This window comes from Mus caroli, chromosome 10 (genome assembly GCF_900094665.2).
Source record: "Mus caroli chromosome 10, CAROLI_EIJ_v1.1, whole genome shotgun sequence".
NCBI lineage: Eukaryota > Metazoa > Chordata > Mammalia > Rodentia > Muridae > Mus > Mus caroli.
The window spans coordinates 2,391,076-2,401,556 of record NC_034579.1 but is presented as its reverse complement, the minus strand read 5'-3'; the positions used below and the strand labels follow the sequence as shown (position 1 = coordinate 2,401,556).

Genomic DNA, 10,481 nt, shown 5'->3' with positions numbered 1-10,481 from the left:
CTTCTTTCACATCCACTCATACCTAGGCGAAAGAACGATTAGAATTAGAACTGGGTACACTGTACCCCAAGTAAACCAGAATTGATATCACTTAGAAGGGGGATTCTTCCAATTGCCAAGTGGTTACCTAAGAGAAAAAAAGCATTTGAGTGGGAGAGGGGTAGTCTGCAATCAAGTGCTTTAACCTGGCTTTTGGGTTGATAATAAATGTGCTGTCGAGATGAACTTCATACAGTGAGGCGCTTAGGTGAGCATATGCATGTTTTATCACTCTCAGATGCTTATTCGTCAACAAAGGGAATTGCACAAATTATCACTATGTAATTTAAAACACACATATACTTTTATTGCATAACCAACTGAAATGTTCATTAAGCATTTTTAATGGTGTAAGTGCTAACAATAAAGTGCTGAGAATAAAAGCAAAAATGAAAAAAAAAAACAACAAAACAAAACAAGAATATTTGCTGCTCTTGCAGAGGATATAACCACTGTTCCTGGTACTCATGCCAGGTAGATCACAGATGCCTGTAACTCCACTTTCAGGTGATCCAGGGCTTCGGGCATTCGTAGATACTCCCCTAAGATGGCATCAATACACCAGTATTGTAAAAAAAAGAAAAACCTCTTTTTGTTAAGGCATGAAAAGGTGTAAGCCAATATATACCTCACCAGTTATGCAAAAGGGTCTATGTCTAAACTTTCAAGCAACTGCTCACTGTCTGTGTCTATAGACAGAAAGATCAGGCTCTGGACTTCCTTCTGATTTTTTCATAATAGAAGTAATATTTCTCATCACAAAGGTAAGTCTGCAAATGTTCTTTTTTGTCAGATGATGTTATTTTCAGAAAACAAATTTTCAGATATTCAAATGATGTAACCAATTGAAGGAAAACCCACCAGTTTATATGGCTCTTCCTTATATTTAAATGGAAAATTAGGGATCCTTCCAGTTTCAGGTAAGTATGAAATCCAGGTCTGACTTGTCACAAGCTCTTTTTCATGCTGACGTTCAGTGGCTGATGAACATCACACCCATTGGACCATCCACAGGACAGCTGCTCACTGAGGATGTTGGTAACTCTGCACTAGATCCATTCACCTGGGCTCAGCTCCTGTAATTCAGAATGTGGGTTTCTGAGAGATTCTTCAGCATTTAACTAACTCTTTGTTGGTTAAAGGTGCTGGGACTCTTTCTCCACACATGATCTTTGTCATAAATCACTTTTATAATGAATGAACAGCTAGGACACATTGCCACATCTTCTCCATTTTCCAAATCTTCCTTGGTGATGGAGAAATCACCACAGGGGAAGGGGCAGAAATATGTCTCTGAGTCCTCGTCAAATTGATAGTCCTCGTGAAACACTGCTATGGTCACCAGGTCGGCACTGCATCAGTTTGCCTAGCTGCACCCAGAGAGGGTAGGCCTGGGCTTCGAGGCTCACCCTGGAACCTTGCAAATGTTCTTGTTCAATGTACACAAAATACTTTCACAATCTCACATCCAATTTCTTGTCAGTTACAGAATCTGACAAAGCAAAAGGAAGAGAAGGATGCTTCGTGATGTTAGACGTTCCAAGTTGTCTTTGTTATCTACCTCAGCCCTGAGTTCTCTTTGCTAGAAATCACAGCACTCCCACCCCAAGGGAGTGCAATAGATGATGAGGACCAATGTTCTCTATTGCTCCCATGGTAGAGGCCCTTGCTGTGAGGTTCCTAATATGTGATTTGGAGGGCATCCTATGAATAGAACAGCACACACAGATGGCCCAGGTTTCTTTTTAGGGCTAATTTTCTGAACCATGTCCATGACAGCTGGTTCATCTGAGATGTTCTTTACCAAAAGGAGAAGCAATCAGGTGGCCTGGCTCCCACTCAGTGGGATGAAACTCACGGAAGTGAACACAATTAGCATACATTTGCAGAGTTTTTCATTCAGATCTCCCTCAACCGCTCTTTCAAATGGCAGCCTGGGATTGCAGCTCAGCTTTTCTAGCATTTCCTTTTCTCTCTCTCTGCCACTCTACCAGTAGAAGCAAGTTAAAGATGAAAGGCAAATTTTGGTTAAAGAGATAGTAAAATATGCTGTGAAATCACAGAACAAGCTTATAAGTCACACACACACACACACACATACACACACACACACACACACACACACACACACACACACACACACGCCCAGGACTGTTTTGTTTAATTATCAGAAAGAGTACTGTTTCTTTTGTGTGTGTGTGTGTTTAATTGATCAGAAAAAGTGGTCAATGGCCACTATGAAAAACATAGTCTGAGGCAGAAAGCTCAGTGATATCTGAAAATGATAGTCACTGATGGAAGATACGGGTCCCTTCCTTCCACAGTCGAGCTCTGTGATGCTAACTTCTCAGTTGATAGTGTGTCAGGTAATGAGGTTGGGAGGTGGCCTTTAGAAGGTAAGATTGTGAGGACTGCACTCTCAAAAGTGATGTTAGTGACTTTATTAAATAGGCACAGGTAGCCTCTTGCTCCTTTGACACTGTTGGGATGAAGGAAGAAGACACCATGTCTGAACAAGGAAAGGGCACCAAACTTGCAGACATTTTGAGCTTGGGTAGCCACACCTTGAGAACATAAATGTTTGTTATTCATAATCCACCCAGTTTATGGCATTTTGTTATAGTAGATAGCACAGATCAAATAAAGGCCAATGAGATAGTTATATATTTTTTGTTTTGTTTTTGCATTGATATGAATTATAAATTTTACAACAAAGCAAAGCAGTAATAATATTGAGCTTTGATGACTTTGGAAATAGCAAAACCGGAAAGCATTTTAGTCAGTGAACCATTTCTCCAGCCCTAGGGACAGTACTTCTCAAGTCTGGACTCATTAAAGTCTAATATATGCAGGTACAGTTAGCATGCACCCAGGAGCCACATGAACTAACACATTGAATTTATGTGCAAATGTTACTCATGTTTCTGGCTTTCCCTAGTTGCATGCCCCTTGCCTTCTCTGAATTTTCATAGCTCACTTATTTTTGCTTAACATTTCCCCCCTTTTAAAGTCTATCCATCTATCCATCTTGTTGGAGGGCATACTCTAGTTCAGGGATGTCTACATTTCCAGTGTCTTGATTAGTAATATGCACACACAGCACAGTGCTTGATCAAAATGTTCATCCACTGTAAGTTAGGAGTAGTCTTGGGAATGGACGAAGGATGATATCATGTCATTTGTAAGAGATACATTCTTTTTTTTTTTTTTAAAGGAATGATTTGAAAGTATTTTAATTCTTCCCTTTAACAAGCAACAAAGTCTTTCCATAAATAATAATTGGTTTACAAGAGAGAAAGAAGGAATATTGCAGAAATACTATTAAAATTCAAAGCTGATTCTTTGTATTTTACTGTGTTTTTGTAGGAATTTATAGGGATTCCTCATAGACTTAATTTAAGACTTGTTCAATAGACAAGATTTAGACAACAATAAGACTGGGGTTTTTTTTTCAAAGCAGTGTTTGCTGTAGCAGATGTCCTAGTCTCCAAAACTGTTGAAAATCTCTCTGTCAAAAGAAACTAGGTATCAACTGACTTCAGAAACATGTTTTTAGAATGCTAGAAGAGATGGTCTCTAGAAGTCATCAATGTTGGACACTGTGTTACCATATCATTGTAAAGAGAATTAATTGTGTTTTTCCCTTCCAAAATGCTCGGTGTTTTAGTCTCTTTCTATTGATATTATTTAAAAAATGTATCCCATGAAGAGCAACTTAGGGAGAAATGCTTTGTTTTAGCTCACAATTTCAAGTTACAGCCCATTGTTGTAGGGAAAACCAGGAAGAAACATGAAGCAATTTGTTGTGTTCATAGTCAAGTACTCATAGTTCAACCAAGAGGAGAGAGGCAGAGGGGAGAATGCATTATGCATGCATGCATATATGTATAGGACTTGGTTCATCTTTTTTATTCATATAGTCCAAGACCAAGGAACAGTTTACTCATGGTGGTCTAAGTTTTCCCACCTCAATTGATGTAGAGTCAAGACAATGCTCCAAAGACATAAGAGTAGGCTAACCTGCCCTAGATAGTATCTATCAGTGAGGCTTTCTTCCCAGGCAAATCTAGATTGTGTCAAGTTGACACCTGAAACTATCATCCGCAGTAAACTGCGTGATTGTATGAATTTTCACATTGCCACTTAGGCTGCAGTACTGGTGGTAGCCAGCCATGTGCTCTTAGTATCATGAGTCTATTTTCTCTTATCAAGGGAATAGACTAAAGGAGGTGAGAATATCTTAAATTGTTCGGTTATGTCTATTTCTCTTGTTAGCCATACACACAGAAAACTTTGTAGTGTCAATCCCACGAGTAAGAAACTCAAAACTTATGGTATCAATCAGATATCAAGGAGCTGAAAATGTAGATAGATTGTATTACTAATAGTCAATGCTTCACAGTCCAAAATACCTGAGGTTATAAAATATATAAAGAACAGAAAAATCACTTCTCCAGAATTCTAGATCCAAGCTCTGGCAGACGTGATCATATGATGAGACCTATTCTTTGTTTCCAAGATAACATCTTGTTGCTTTATATACTGAAGGGGAGGAACCATGTTTTTGTGTGGCAAGAGGGCAAAGAACTCAATGTTTGTGTAACATTTCTTTTATAGGGCTATGAAGGTTGTTCTAAAAGAGAAGAGATAGTTATCTAACAGAGACCCCATCTTACAATAACATATCATACTGGCCACTAAGTTTGCATGCCTGAAATTTGGGTCATGGAGGATACATTGAAACCATAGAATAGAGGTAGTAACTATAAGAACTAGCTTTATTTCCAAGGCTTAGGGTATAAGAGAAAATAATTCTGACATTATCAAATTTAGAAGTTAACAGAGAGCTTTGCAGAGGCTGGACTCAGACATCTAAGGAGGAGGAATTTTTAAAAAAAGATTTATTTAGTATTATATGTAAGTACACTGTATCTGTTATCTGTCTTCAGACACACAAGAAGAGGGCATCAGATCTCATTATGGATAGTTGTGAGCCACCATGTGGTTGCTGGGATTTGTACTCAGGAACTTTGAAAGATCAGTCAATGCTCTTAACTGCTGAGCCATCTCTCCAGCCCCAGGAGGTGGAATTCTTGGTGAGACCTGGTACAAAAACTTGGGAAGCCTGAGAATCACCACATAAATTAATGAAAAGTCATTGTTTTTAAGATACATATGGAATAGTAAGGCAAGGTAATTACACATATGAATTATACTCTAATTAAAATGTATGATAGAAATACACATTTATATTATGTATATATATATATATATACATACATACATACATACATACATACATACATAGCTTAGATTTATTTCACACAGCATTCAAATAAGACATTGTAGGGTAATCTAGATTTTTCATCTTCTGACACCTGTCAAACTGTATATTTGCCTGTGGAACCTTATTCATATTCTGAGAGATATGGCATCACCCATACACTGACATATAGCAATGAGCTTATAAACCTGTTCAGCTGACACTTACACCTACAGAATGTAACAGAGAAACACCCCAGTTTGTGCCTCAGTGGTACTCATGAGCTACTCTGAGTTGACTTCAGATGGCCCTGGAGACTATAGTCGACTCCTAGGGGGTTGGCAGGGGGAGCTAAGATAGATGGGATATGATGGTCTCCTACCATTGTATCAAGTCAGCAAATACAGGAAAGATAAAACAATCTGAAAGTTTTACTGAGTTTATATTGTTCCATTTTATCTCACAAGCAAGAAACTCATTGTCGTAAAGTTTGTGTGTGTGTGTGTGTGTGTGTAAGAGAGAGAGAGAGAGAGAGAGAGAGAGAGAGAGAGAGAGAGAGAGAGAGAGAGAGAAAGAGAGAGAGATCCAGCAATGGTGCAAATGGAATGACTTCTGGCTGAGAAATAACTCCCATCAGTAATAACGCTATTTAAGCACACAGGTGTCAAAAGCAGCATTTATTTTGGTTGACTACAGAAGAATCAGCAATTTAATTAGGAAATAATGAGCATTAGGAATACTTCCTTTTGGTTCAGGAAAACAAACTTTTCTGGCACCATTTCATTGTAGAGATTCAATTTATGTAAATGCCACACAAATATTCTGCATTTGGTCAAAAGAAATGTTCTACAAATATCTACGGGCAGGACCTCTCCCTATAATTAAGGTCTCATTATGCAGCTCACCCTTTAATCCACCGAAGTACTCCTCTGTGTTAATTGCATAACATTCAATTGTTATCAGAGTATGCAGATTGAACTCTTGGTATTTGATGGAAGCTGGATCCTTAGTGGAGACCTTTCCTAAAATAAAGCACATTGCTGGGCACATAGAGTTAAGAATTTAAAAATGAACATTCCATGACAAAAATGATAAAGATTATCCAAGCAGGCTACTCAAAAGTGGTTTTGGAGAAGAGAGGGGCAACAGATCCATTTTATCTCCCTGCACAAGGTCAGGTAGAAATTTATATTCAGAGAACACAGTAAATGATCAGTGGATGAGAAACTACTAAGAAGAGCCCCGAGGAGTCAGAAAGATTCTGGCTAAATTATTGTTGAAAGTAGGTTGTCCTAAGTATTAAGATATTAATAATAGAGGGTCAAGGAGGTAGATCATAGGTAAAGTGCTTGCCACCCAAGTGTGAGGACCTCTGTTCAAAGCTCTAGAAACCATGTAAAGCTCGGGGTTGGGGAAGTACATCTCTAACTTCAGTGCTCCCAAAAGCAAGATGGCAAGCAGAGGTGAGAAAATTCCTAGAAGCTTGAGGGCCAGCTCACCTTGGGTATACAGCAGGGACCAGTGAAAGACAGACCTTGTCTCAAACTAGATGGAAGGCAAAGACCACCTTCAAGGTTATCCTTTGACCAACACAAAAGTACCGTGATACCAAGCTATGCCTGTGAACATATGCATACACATCACACACACACACACACACACACACACACACACGCAGAGCCATGTCACCATGCTATGCCTGCATGCATGCCCACCATGCAAATCACACCATTACACCCACCCACTCCCCCACATGGAATAGTGTAGAGAGAGGGGGGATTAATATTGTTCTGGAAACAAGCATTTGTTTGTGCTTATGATGGATTACTGTGAATGTTAAGCTGCTGATAGTTGCCTTGTTTGATCCATAGCAGGAAGCTGTGCTCTGGTAAAGCAAAGACAAGACATAAATTTGATGGCTTTTTGGGCTTTCTGGACTCAAGCCAGTTGTCTAGGTGTTCTCCTGCTGAAGAGACACTATGACCATAGCAACTCCTAAAGGAAAGCATTAATTGGGAGTTGCATAGGGTTTCAGAGGTTTAGTCCATTATCAGAATGACAGGAAGCATGGCAGAAGTGTGGCACATAGGTAGGCATGGTGCTAGAGAAGGAGCTAAGAGTTCTACATCTGAATCTGTAGGCAGCAAGAAAAGAGAGCCACTGGGCCCAGCTTAGGCTTTTGAAAATCAAAGCTTACCTCCTGTGACATACTTCCTCCAACAAGGCCACACCTACTGATCCCTCTCAAGTAGTGCCACTTCCTAATGACCAAGTATTCAAATATTGAAGTCTATAAGAACCATTCCTATTCAAGCTATTACACCAGTAATGCTGGACTTCTCAGTATGACTTGAACTATTTTGGGTTCCTTCTACCTATCAGTCACAACTTAAACTCCTAACAGAAATTTTAGTACTTGACATGGGTGTTGCTATGAATGAAATGAAGGTGGGTGGCTTCAGCTGAGGACACGTATTGACTTGTGAAATGAGCTGATTTCCTGTGGGGAGCCGCCCTTCCATCGCCATTACAAGATGGCGCGCTTACACCCTGTGTTCTAAGTAGTAAACAAGCAAGCTGCGCATGTGCCAGGGTAGCTTTCCACTCCATGTGCTCTGCCTTCCCCATGACGACAACTCCGGTCAATGGGATGCAGCCAATCAGGGAGCGACACGTCCGAGGCGGAGGGCAATCCTCCATAAAAGGGACGGGGTTTTGCCATTCGCTCTCTCTTCTCCTCTGGCTCCTGAAGAAGTAAGCAATAAAGCTTTTGCCGCAGAAGATTCCGGTTGTCCTGAGCGTGTTCTTGCCGGTGGGGACAAAAGCTCGGGATAATTTCCCTGCTGTTCCAGCCTTGGCTAAAAGTTTTAGGAGTTAGGAGAAAAGCTATTGGAATATCATAATGTGTTGGCAACGTCTTCAGTCATTAATAAGTGCTTGTAAAAAATACCCACGAAAGGAGTTACAGAGACAAAGTTTGGAGCTGAGATGAAAGGGTGGACTATCCAGAGATTACCCCACCTGGGGATCCATCCCATAATCAGTCACCAAACCCAGACACTATTGCATATGCCAGCGAGATTTTGCTGAAGGGACCCTGGTATAAGCTGTCTCATATGAGGCTATGCCAGTGCCTGGCAAATACATAAGTGGATGCTCACAGTTATCTATAAGATGGAACACAGGGCCCCCAATGGAGAAACTAGAGAAAGCACCCAAGGAGCTGAAGGGGTCTGCAACCCTATAGGTAGAACAACAATATGAACTAACCAGTACCCCCAGAGCTTGTATCTCTAGCTGCATATGTAGCAGAAGATGACCTAGTTGGCCATCACTGGGAAGAGAGGCCCCTTGGTATTGCAAACTTTATATGCCCCAGTACAGGGGAACACCAGGGCCAAGAAGTGGGAGTGGGTGGGTAGGGGAGCAGGGTGGAGGGAGTGTATAGGGAACTTTCAGGATAGCATTTGAAATGTATATAAAGAAAATATCTAATAAAAAAATAAGTGCTTGTAAAAAAGATACAGATGCCAGCCCTATATTGGAAAAAGAATAGAAATTTATTATAAAAAGTTCTTCCTGTCTGTTTGCTTACAGCTGATCATCAAGTTGCACCCAAAACTCTTCCCCATGCCTCCTTCAGATATGCTAAGAAAGTCTTTAGAACAAGTTAATGAACCAGGTGTGGAGTCCAGAGTCCCAAATTCCACTTTTACCAGATCCTACCCACCATTCCTTATCTGATTTGGGCACCAATTCTACCACAAACCTGCACCTACTAATAGGCAGCCTAAGTTCAGAGTTAATGGTAACTGAACCCTGTTCTGTTTTTTAGATTTCAATTGATACCAATGCAAAGAAAATCAAGGTGAAAAAAATATTAGTTGAAGTTTAAGGAGATGGAACAGGGCAAGTGACAAAGTAGAAGAAAACATAGAAGTAAGTTAGCTTTATGGACCTTGACTGGATGGTATTTCTGGCTTCAGTTTCTAGGCAAGTCCATAAACAACTAACTTAAACAAATGCAATGGAATAAAATGAATACATACCCAGACACAAAACTTCCCAGTCTTTTGCTATGAGCTGACTGGAAGATCAGGGAGGAGTATAGGGGATCACCTTTGCTTTGCTATGCTGCTTCTTGATACCCGTGGTTCAACAGTCCTTCCTCCTCTTGGCCAGAGTAGTCTTTGATATTCTTTAGGCAAGTCAGGTACGCTTACAGTGTGGAGGTGACCCATGCTCCATCACATCTGGCTTTTACCTGGATGTTGGGGATGCAAACTCAGGACCTCACACTTTACTCACTAAACCATCACATCAGCTCCGTCTATGTAGTGGTTTTGCCCAAAATGCAAAATGTGTGACGTCATACTCAAACCAGTGATGCAACAAAATTAATGAGTGGAAAAACTACTGGAGACTAAAGAAGTCTAAAAGATGGATGGCAAAATTGAATGTTTTATTGTTCTGGACCTAAACTATGGAAAAAAAAGTTAAAAAAGCAGTAGGTTTGGGAGACATTTGAGTAGGGTCTTTAAAGTTAAAGGATTAGTCAAAACCACAATGTGTTGAGATCCTGTCAGGTAGTCAAGAGGCTGAGATTGTGGGGACTTCTTGAGTCAAGAAACTCAAGACTGACAGAAGTATCATAGTAAGACCTTGTCTTAACAATCCCAGAAATTGTTTTAAAGATGTATTTATTCTTATCCTATGTTTATAGGTGTATTGTCTGCATGTATGTTTGTGCATCACATGCATGCAGTGTCTGCAGGGGCATTAAGACCAGATCCCTTAGAACTAGACTTACAGGAGATAGATGCCTTGTAGGTGCAGGGGGTTGAACCCATGGCTTCTGGAAAAGCAGATCTTGACAACTGTGGAATCTTCAGCCCTTAAAGAAACATCTACTTTATTATTATTATTATTATTAGGTTTTTTCTTCATTTACATTTCAAATGCTATCCCAAAAGTCCCCCACCACTCCCCTACCCACCCACTCCCACTTCTTGTCCCTGGCGTTACTCGGTACTGTGGCATATAAAGTTTGCAAGACCAAGGGGCCTCTCTTTCCAATGATAGCCGACTAGGCCATCTTCTGATACATATGCAGCTAGAGACACGAGCTCTGGAGGTACTGGTTAGTTCATATTGTTGTTCCACCTATAGGGTTGCAGAC

The 10,481-nt window shown here is 40.3% G+C and overlaps 1 pseudogene; it reads right to left on the bottom strand.

The window, feature by feature from the left end:
* Window positions 1-1,149: 1,149 nt before the first annotated feature.
* On the bottom strand, window positions 1,150-7,824 carry LOC110303400 (annotated as a pseudogene).
* Between the last annotated feature and the right edge of the window lie 2,657 nt (window positions 7,825-10,481).